Source organism: Triticum urartu, chromosome 2, assembly GCF_003073215.2.
Source record: "Triticum urartu cultivar G1812 chromosome 2, Tu2.1, whole genome shotgun sequence".
Taxonomy (NCBI): Eukaryota; Viridiplantae; Streptophyta; class Magnoliopsida; order Poales; family Poaceae; genus Triticum; species Triticum urartu.
The window spans coordinates 358,615,852-358,626,499 of record NC_053023.1 but is presented as its reverse complement, the minus strand read 5'-3'; positions in this window follow the sequence as shown (position 1 = coordinate 358,626,499).

Sequence of the window (10,648 nt, the reverse complement as noted above, 5' to 3'; positions counted from 1 at the left end):
TCTTACTTGGCTCGTTTGCTCGTTTGGTTGGAATATTTGTTTATTTATTGCTAAACAGAGAACCTAAGATCTATGGATCCTCATCAGCTTGCTAATCTTTTTAAGTGATCCAATTATGATGAACCAATTGCTAGTGAGTTTTGTGCACTAGATTATCTTTATGAATTTTTGCTTGAAATTCGTGAATCTGAAAATTTTGATGAAGTACTTTATGGAGTGATTCATGATGGATCCTTGAATAAAATGCATGATTGCAATGATGACAGTATAAATTCTATTAATGTAAATTGTGCTTATAATATGCAAAACCCTAAGCTTGGGGATGCTAGTTTTGCTATGACTACTATTTGTTGCGAGGACAATGATTGGGGTGATTCTTCTTATGATCTCGAAAATTTAGTTAAGCCCCATGATGAATATGAGATTGATAATAATGTTTGCAATAATATTGAAATTGGTTTTGGAAGAGTGTCAACTTTAGATCCTACATATTTGGAGAATGTTCAATCTTATGAAGTTTTTGATAAAAGTGGGTTTGGAGAGGTCATGACTTTAGTTAATGTTAATCCCACTATTTTGGAAGAGTGTCAACTTTGCATACATGTGGATCATGTTAAGAATGTGTTTTGTGATAGCTATATTGTTGAATTTGCTTATGATCATACATGTAATTATTATGAGGGAGGAAAATATGGTTGTAGAAATTTTCATGTTACTAAATTACCTCTCGTTATGTTGAGATTGCTATTGTTTCTTTCTGCTTCCTTGCATATGCTAGTTTTTGCTTGCCTTGACAATTTGTTTGCCTATAAGATGCCTATGCATAGGAAGTATGTTAGACTTAGATGTGTTTGTCACGTGTTTTATGATTCTCTCTTTGTGCTTCAATTCTTATCTTTCATGTGAGCATCGTTGAAATCTTATGCCTAGCTAAAAGGCTTTAAAGAAAAGCGCTCGTTGGGAGACAATCCAATATTTTTCCTTGCTGTTATTCAATAAATAATTCATCTAGCCTCTATTTAGATTTGGTTTTATGCTTTTAATTAGTGTTTGTGCCAAGTAGAACCTTTGGGAAGACTTGGGGAAAGTCTTTGCGATCATGCTGTAAAAAGCAGAAACTTTAGCACTCATGAGATTTGCTGCCTTTTTTCACTGGAGAGAGATATTTAGTTAATTATTTTTGCATATGATTAATAGATAAATTACTCACGTCCAGCAATTTATTTTAGAATTTTTGGTGTTCCAGAAGTATTAGAAACCTACAGATTACTACAGACTGTTCTGTTTTTGACATATTCTGTTTTTCCTGTGTTGTTTGCTTATTTTGATGAATCTATGGCTAGTATGTTGAGTGTATGCACTACAAAAAAAGACACATCTATGACATTTTGGGCCGAACGAATTTTTTTTCTGTCATACATATGACACTTCTATGATGATAATTGTGACAAAACCCGGTATCATCATAGATGTGGTGGGCTCCTACTTCTATGACAAAAAATCATGACAAAAAATGGGCTTTTCATCCTGGGCGGGCCGGAGACGCAGCTGCATGACATACTTTGGGCCGTCCATGACGGAAAAACCATGGTAGAAGTGAGGGCGAGGAAAATTTCGGGGAGTTCCCGGTTACGGTGGGAGGTCGGGGGCCGAGCGATGCGCGTTTCTCTCGTACACGTATGCGCGTGTGTGCGAGGCGTTGGCTCTAACTGAACCCGAGCGAGGCGTTGGGCTCTAACTGAACCCGAGTGATTGCACTGCAGGCTACGCGTTACTGAACCCAAGCGATCGATCGATGGGTGTTAACTAAACCCGATCGAGTGATTCCTTCGCTACTGCTGCTAACTGAAGCCGATCGATGCTGCCTCTGGGATGAACAGTGAGTGTTGCGGGGGGGTTTGGATGAACAGTGAGCGGTGGCGTTGCCCTGGATGAATAGGACCCCGTGGTGTGGTGGAGGGCTGGATGAACAATAGACGGTGGAAGGGTGCCCGTGGAGGTGTGGTTGAACAGGACCCCGTGGTGTGGAGGGCTAGATGAACAGTAGACGGTGGAGGGGTGCCCGTGGAGGTGTGGTTGACCAGTAGCCGGTGGAGCAGCGCGCGGTGGAGGCTGGATGAACAGGAGCCCGTGGAGGCTGGAGGAGGTCGACGGTAGCCCATGGAGGCTGGAGGAGGTCGACAGTGGAGATGAACAGTATCCCGTGGAGTAACATTTTGCGGTACGCCACACCCCTCCCGATGAACAGGACCCCCGTTTCGACCGTAGGAGGTCCGTTTTGTCCGTTTTGCGGTACGCCACACCTCTCCCGATCAATAGGACCCCTGTTTCGACCGTAGGAGGTCCGTTTCGTTCGTTTTGCAGTATGCCACAACCCTCCCGATCAACAGGACCCCCGTTTTGACCGTAGGCGGTCCGTTTCCTCGTTTTGCGGTACAACAGACCCCTCCCGATCAACAGCACCCCGTTCCGAACGTAGGAGGTCCGTTTCCTCCGTTGTGCGGTACGCCAGGCCTCGTTTCCATCGCCTGTTCCGTCCAAGCCCTCCCGATGAACACGAGCACGCATTCCGTTCCGACCCAGCCGGTTGGCTCCCACGCGTTCCATTGCCTCCCGATGAACACGATGCATTTCGTTGCATCCCCATGAACACGACGCATTCTGTTGCCTCCCCATGAACATGACGCATTCCGTTGCCTCCCCATGAACACGATGACAACGCTGTTTCTCCGTTCCGACCCAGCCATGTACACGAGCACTGGCCGTATGTATGCGCAAGTAGGCGTTCGAGACCCCGCCCATATGTACACATACGTGCCCGTATTTTCCTTCTTGCACCCTGGCCGATGTACGTACGTGTACATGCTACATGCGCGCCTCTACTACAACACGTGCGCGCCTCTACTACGACACGTGCGCACCTCTACTACGACATGTGCGTGCCTCTACATCCACCAGTATATATGTACGTACACGTTCGCGACCAGAATGACAACGCTACATATGCTTCGACCAGGTGGGTCCCGACTGTTAGGCACTTCCTTGCGTGTGAAGATGTAGCTGGTGGATCCTAGCAGTCAGGGGGGCGAATCGTTTTGTTTTTTTTTTGCCCGGACGAACTTCCTTGCGTGCGAAGCTGTAGCTGGTGGGTCCCGGCAGTCAGGGGGGAAACATTTTTTTTCACGAAATACGGTGGCCTGTCCGGTGGGTCCCCGCTGTCAGGTGGAGGAATAATTATTTTGCGCATAATAAGGAGGCACTTCCTTGCTGCGGCCGTGGACCCAGCTGTCAGCGTCTCCACGCACAGTACTCTTCCGATGTAAGTCGGTCATTGACCACATTGACCACGCCGCGCAGAGAGCACCACGGCGGTGGATGACGGTGAGGCCTAGGAAGGGGACGACACGGAGGCAAGGAAGACTCGGTAGTTGTTTCCCACGCGGAAGGGAGTACGACTGTACGAGGGTTTACCGGTTCGTCTGCCATCGCCAGAGAATAGCAACATGTATGGGTGAGTAGAGGCATGACTAGGCCAGCGACGGGAGTACACAGGGGTGGTGAGGCCTGCGCGGCAGCACAGCCGGCCGCGGGGAGGAGGGAGCAGGCAGTCCCGCCGGCGCTTGTTTGAGCGGCTGGAGCAGGAAGAGCAAAGATTGAAGAAGCACGACGGCCGTTGGATGGACATCCAACAGTCAGTGCTTGTGCGTCAACCTTTTTTTTAGGAAAGCCTCAAATCTGTGGAAAACAGCATACAGCCCATCTGCCATTATTTCTAAGAATTTACAACCCATTTGCTAATTCTTAAGGTTTTTTTGGAGCCCATATTCTTTTTGTTACCATTACAGCCATATTGTGGCCACGGTTAAAAAATTATATGAAATTTTGCATATTTCGGTGCGGTCTGAACTATTTTTAATCCTAAAATTTCGACTCACATTCAAACTGATTTTAAAAATAAATGTATATCAATATAAAATCCAACAAATTCTCCACACATAAAAATTAATGTAATTTAAAATCTTGAAATGAAAATAAGATATTTGAAACTAATTGCCGGTTTGATGTGTTTTAAAAATGTACAACCCATTTCTCATTACTGATGGGCCATTTTCTCGGCCAGCCGAATGAAAGCTCTCCTCATCTTGAAAGATTTGCAGCCCAACAGGCCTGACAAAGCGACTTACTTGGCAAATCACAAAAAAATTGGGCTGTGGCCGTGGACCCAGCTGTCAGCCTCTCCACGTACAGTACTCTTCCGATGAAAGTCGTTCCTTGACCACGTTGACCACGCCGCACGGAGAGCACCACGGCGGTGGATGACATCGAGGCCTAGGAAGGGGACGACACGGAGCCGGGGAAGACGTGGCAGTGGAAGCCCGCGCGGAGAGGATTATGAGGGTTCACTGGTTCGGCTGCGGTGTGAGGTTGCTGTCGCCGCAGGGCCTGGCCAGTGGTGGGAATAGTAGGGGGCGGTGAGGCCACTTCGGCAGCACAGCCGGCCACGGGAGGCAGGAGCATGCGGCACGACCGGCGCTGCTTTGGGCGGCTGGAGCAAGAAGACCAAAGGTTGAAGAAGCACTACGGCCGTTGGGTGGACATCGTATGGTCACTGGAGCTAGAATCGTTCATATTGACTAAGCTGACAAAGCCCTTCGTCCCCGTCAACTTAGTAGGCCCACAAGTCAGCCTCCCTCCAAGGTGGGTCCCAGCTAGCCGGGGGAGTATCCATTTTTTGCGTAATAAGGAGGCACTTCCGGTGGGTCCGAGTTGACAGCGGGGGGAACGTTTTTTCGCGAAATAAGGTGGCCCGTCCGGTGGGTCCCAGCAGTCAAGGGGAAACGATTTTTTCGCAAAATACTAGTGGCCCGTCCAATGGGTCCCCGCTGTCAGGTGGAGGAATAATTATTTTCGGCGTAATAAGGAGGCACTTCCTTGCGGCTACCGTGGACCCAACTATCAGCCTCTCCACGTACAGTACTCTTCCGATGGAAGTCGGTCGTTGACCACATTGACCACGCCGCGCCGAGAGCACCACGGCGGTGGACGACAGCGAGGCCTAGGAAGGGGACGACGCGGAGCCGGGCAAGACGCGGTAGTGGATGCCCACGCGGAGAGGAGTACGAGCGTTCACTGGTTCGGCTGCGGTGTGAGGCTGCCGTCGCCGCAGAATAACAGGGGGTGTGGGTGAGTAGAGGGATGGCCTGGCCAGTGGTGGGAGTAGTATGGGGCGGTGAGGCCTCTGCGGTAGCACAGCCGGCCACGGGAGGCAGGAGCAGGAGGCACGACCGACGCTGCTTTGGGCGGTTGGAGCAAGAAGACCAGAGGTTGAAGAAGCACTATGGCCGTTGGATGGACATCATACGGTCACTGGAGTATTGACTAAGTTGGCATAGCCCTCCGCCCCCGTCAACTTAGTAGGCCCACAAGTCAGCCCAACAATATGGTGGGTCCCAGCTAGCAGGGGGTATTCATTTTTTGGGCGTAATAAGGAGGCACTTCCTTGCGTGCGAAGATATAGCTGGTGGGTTCGACCTGTCAGCGGGGGGAACGTTTTTTCGCGAAATACAGAGGCCCTTCCTGTGGGTCCTAGCTGTCAGGTGGAGGAATCATTATTTTGCGCGTAATAATGAGGCATGTCCTTGCGTGCGGCCGTGGACCCAGCTGTCAGCCTCTCCACGTACAGTCCACTTCCGATGGATGTCGTTCATTGACCACGTTGACCAGGCCGCGCCGAGAGCACCAGGGCGGTGGAGGACGGCAAGGCCTAGGAAGGGAACGACACGGAGCCAGGGAATACTCGGCACTTGTTTCCCACACGGAGGAGTACGAGGGTTTACTAGTTCGTCTGCCATCGCCGGAAAATAACAGCATGTGTGGGTGAGTAGAGGGATGGCTAGGCCAGCGATGGGAGTACGGTGGGGCCATGAGGCCTGCGCGGTAGTATAGCCGGCCACGGGAGGAGGGAGCAGGCAGTCCCGCCGGCGCTTGTTTGAGCGGCTGGAGGATGAAGAGAAGAGATTGAAGAAGCACAACAGTCGTTGGATGGACATCCAACAGTCACTGCTCACGTGTGTTGACTAAGTTGACAGGGCGTTGCGTGTGCGTCAACCTTTTTTTTATGAAAGCATACGCGTCAACCTGTAGTAGGTGCACAAGTAAGCCTCGAATCTATGGAAAACAACATACAACCCATCTGCCATTATTTCTAATAATGTACATCCCATTTGCTAATTCTTAAGAATTTTTTTGGAGCCCATCTTCTTTTTGTTAGCATTACACCCCATATTGTGGCCGCGGTTAAAAAGTATACGAAATTTTGCATATTTCGGTGCGGTCAACTGTTTTTAATCCAGAAATATCGATTCACATTCAAACTATTTTGAAAAATAATTTATATAAATATAAAATCCAAATAATTGTCCATGCATAAAAATCAATGGAATTTAAGATCTTGTAATGAAAAAAAATTGAAACTAATTCCCGGTTTGATGTGTTTTAAAATGTACATCCCATTTCTGGGCAAACTGAATGAAACTCTCCTCGTCTTGAAAGATTTGTAGCCCAGCAGGGCCGATAAAGCAAGAGGCCTTGTTTGGGTATTTCTTTAAAAAAATAGAACCGGGCTAGCCATTTTCAGCAAGAAAAAAACACAACTTGGCTCATGATGTGGTAAAGATAAATAAAACCCTAGCAGGACGGGCCACAGCCCCCGCACAGCCCCGTTGTTACCCTAATCCGTCACTAAAACTAGTATAAATAACAACTGCTTGTTCCTCAAAAAAAACTGCGGGACTTGCTGGGTCCCTGGTGTTAGCCGCTCGTAGTGTAATTCTCTCGCTTATCGACTACGTTGACAATGGCGTGAGCCCCAGATGTCCAACCATTAGGAGGAACCATATTTTGGGCTTGTACTATAGATGCACTTGCTTGCGTACTTCCATGACGCTGGTGGGTCCCTACTATCATCCTCTCCACGTACAGTCATCTCCTTGTTCCTCTCGGTTGTTGACGACGTTGACAACGCAAGAGGGCGGTGCACCGCGCACGGCGAGCAAACCAAGGCCACAAGGCGGAGGACGATGGGGAGGCCTCGGACAGAACAAACATGAGCCGTTGAAGATGCGCCGGTCGAGTCGCAGGAGGAGGGGAGTACGAGGGTTGACTGGTCCGGGAGCGGGTGCATGTTGGGGCTGACGTCGCCGAAGAATAACATGATGTGTGGGGGAATAGAGGGAGGGACTGGCCAACGTTGGAGGGTACGTACGGTAGGGCGGCGGAGGCGCACGGAACACCCACGATGCGGCTATATCTCCTACATGTCGCAAGAGGGGTAATCTTTACACATCCCATGTACTGAATAAGAAGGGAATAAAGAGTTGGCTTACAATCGCCACTTCACACAATACATAAATATAGCATTACATCATCCAGAATACAATCAAGGTCCGACTACGGAACCAAATAAAGGAAGACAACCCCTAATGTAAAAGATCCCCGATCGCCCCAACTGGGCTCCTCTACTGATCGACTGGAAACGAAACAACACAACAAACACGATCTTCGTCGAGCTCCACTAGAGATCGGTCACGTCCCTGCACTGACATCATCGGCACCTGCAACTGTTTGGAAGTATCTATGAGCCACGAGGACTCAGCAATCTCACACCCGCGAGATCAAGACTATTTAAGCTTATGGGTAGGAAAGGTTAGTAAGGTGGAGTTGCAGCAAGCACTAGGCATATATGGTGGCTAACATACGCAAATAAGAGCGAGAAGAGAAGCAATGCAACGGTCATGAACTAGAACAGATCAAGAAGTGATCCTGAAACTATTTACGTTCAAGCATAACACAAGAACCGTGTTCACTTCCCGGACTCCGCCGAGAAGAGACCATCACGGCTACACACGTGGTTGATGCATTTTAATTAAGTTAAGTTTCAAGTTCTCTACAACCCGACATTAACAAATTCCCATCTGCCCATAACCGCGGGCATGCCTTTCGAAAGTTCAAAACCCTGCAGGGGTGTCCCAACTTAGCCCATCACAAGCTCTCACAGTCAACGAAGAATATTCCTTCTCCCGGGAAGACCAGATCAGACTCGGAATCCCGGTTACAAGACATTTTGACAAAGGTAAAACAAGACTAGCAAGACCGCCCGATGCGCCGACATCCCGATAGGAGGTGCACATATCTCGTTCTCAGGGCAACACCGGATGAGACATCTTACGAGTAAACCCAAACCTCAAGTTTCCCTGAGGTGGCCCCGCAGTCTACTCGGTTTGGACCAACACTTAGACAAGCACTAGCCCGGGGGGGCTTAAAATAAAGATGACCCTCGGGTTGGCCAACCCGAGGGAAGGGTAGGTGGTGGTGAGGCAAATGGTAAAACCAAGGTTGGGCCTTGCTGGAGGAGTTTTATTCAAAGCGACCTGTCAAGGGGTCCCCGTAACACCCAACCGTGTAAGGAATGCAAAATCAAGGAACATAACACCGGTATGACTGAAACTAGGGCGGCAAGAGTGGAACAAAACACCAGGCATAAGGCTGAGCCTTCCACCCTTTACCAAGTATACATATGCATTAATTAAATAAGAGATAGTGTGATATCCCAACATATCCATGTTCCAACAAGGAACAAACTACATCTTCACCTACAACTAACAACGTATAAGAGGGGCTAAGCAAAGCGGTAACATAGCCAAACAACGGTTTTCTAGAAAAGGAGGATTAGCGGCTTGACATGGCAATATGGGAGGCATGATATAGCAAGTGGTAGGTATCGCGGCATAGCAATAGATCGAGCAACTAGCAAGCAAAGATAGAAGTGATTTCGAGGGTCTGATCATCTTGCCTGAAAACCCGCAAGGAAGAAGAACGAGTCCATGAAGAAGACAAACAGACGCAGTCGAACGAATCCTCACAAATGCAACGTTAACAGAACCAACCCGAAGAAGCACACCGGAAAGAACCAAACAACATAGTAAGTAACCACCACATAATCATGTCTTGATGAACAACCAAGTATGATGAACGTCCGGTTTAATGAGGCATGGAATGGCAAAGTGCACAAGCAAAACTACAAGTTATGTGGAGCTTAATATGCAACGAGTTGCATATTGATGAAACACCACGTCAATTATTTAGTTCACTCTAGGTTAGGTACTCAACAATATTAAATGTTGTTTAACATGGCAAGAGGTGAAGCATAGTAAAATTACCTATCTAGGCAAGTTTAAATGAGGCCAGAACAACAAGCAACAAGTCTGGAAAATCCTCATGTGCATTTAGCAATTTAATGCAAACAACAATTTAAACCATTCTTGATGTTGTTAAAAGTTGACATGAGCATATTAGGAAGCATTTGTCATCGTGGCGGAAATGAAAGGGGTGCCACGGCAACGACAACGGAAATGGTGCCACGGCAACATTCCGGTTCCAGTAACTCGATTGAGATGCCGGTGCAAACGGTTAAATGAGAGATGAGCGGAATGTGCAAGAGATGGTGGGGTGATCTCGGTAACTGGGTTCCCACCTTTCAAATCGTGCATTATCGGAACGGATCAAGTTCGTAGAGGGAAGTAGGCGTTCTCGCTTCGTAGTTGTACACACTCCGTAGGTGTTCGGGGTCACAACAAGTAAGTTGACGTCCATGGGGTCTTCGAGGGTCGACGGTAGTGGTACTCGGTCGTTTCGAAGAATTACTTGGGGTCTTCGAACTTGCCGGTCTCGTCAACTCGAAGGGGTACTTGGCATTTCTGCTACCCCAGTCGTTGATGACGGTAGTTGTTCTATGCGTCGGGTGTCAAGGTACTTAGCGATTCCGAAGACGGCAGTAGTGGAAGTAGTGGTTCCCGTTCCAAAGAGAATTTGTCGAATCCGAACTCTTCGAGGGTCGTCTTGGTACTTGACGATATCCAGGACAATCTTGTGATTTGCCGGTCTTGACAAACCGTCGGGGTACTACGTCTCGGGTTTTGGCGACGGTAGTGGAACTTGGCGATCCGGAGGGTACACTTAAGTCATCGTGGGAACTTGATGAATCCGAGGTCTTCAAGCGTCGTGGTACTTTGCGTCCAAGTGAGCTCAGGAAGACTTGTGTATTTGCATAGTTGTACACGGACATTTGACTGCGGTCTTGGTGGCTTGAGCAGGGGCCACCCGAACTCGGCAAGAGGCAGAAGACAAAGCAGAGTGCTCATGCTCAGGGACGTTGCAACAACAGCAGCAGCCGGAAGTGCACGCGGAAGGAAGGGCCAGTCCCAGGCCGGATACAGGGAGCAGCAGTGGAGGTCACAAAGGTGAGCTCATGGCTAGCAGCAACAACAAGGCGAGGAACGGGACAGAGCTGGCATGTTCGAGGTGGAGGTCACCGGATCCCGCGAGGAACTCGATCGGCGGTGATGGCAGGCCTTGGCACGAGCGAAGGGCATGGGGGTGGCGCTGGTCCTCTCCTCCAGCGAAGCAAGACGACGGGCGAACGGGCGACCTTCGGTGGCGGCGGAGCTAGGGCTCACCGGAGCAGGGGGGCCTCGGGCATCATGGGGAGGCGCTTGGAGCTCGGGGCAGAGGAGCTAGAGCGCGGGACGGCGGCCTGGTGGCGCGAGGAAGAGAAGCTTGGCGCAACTCTCGTTTGAGGTGGCCTTCCTGG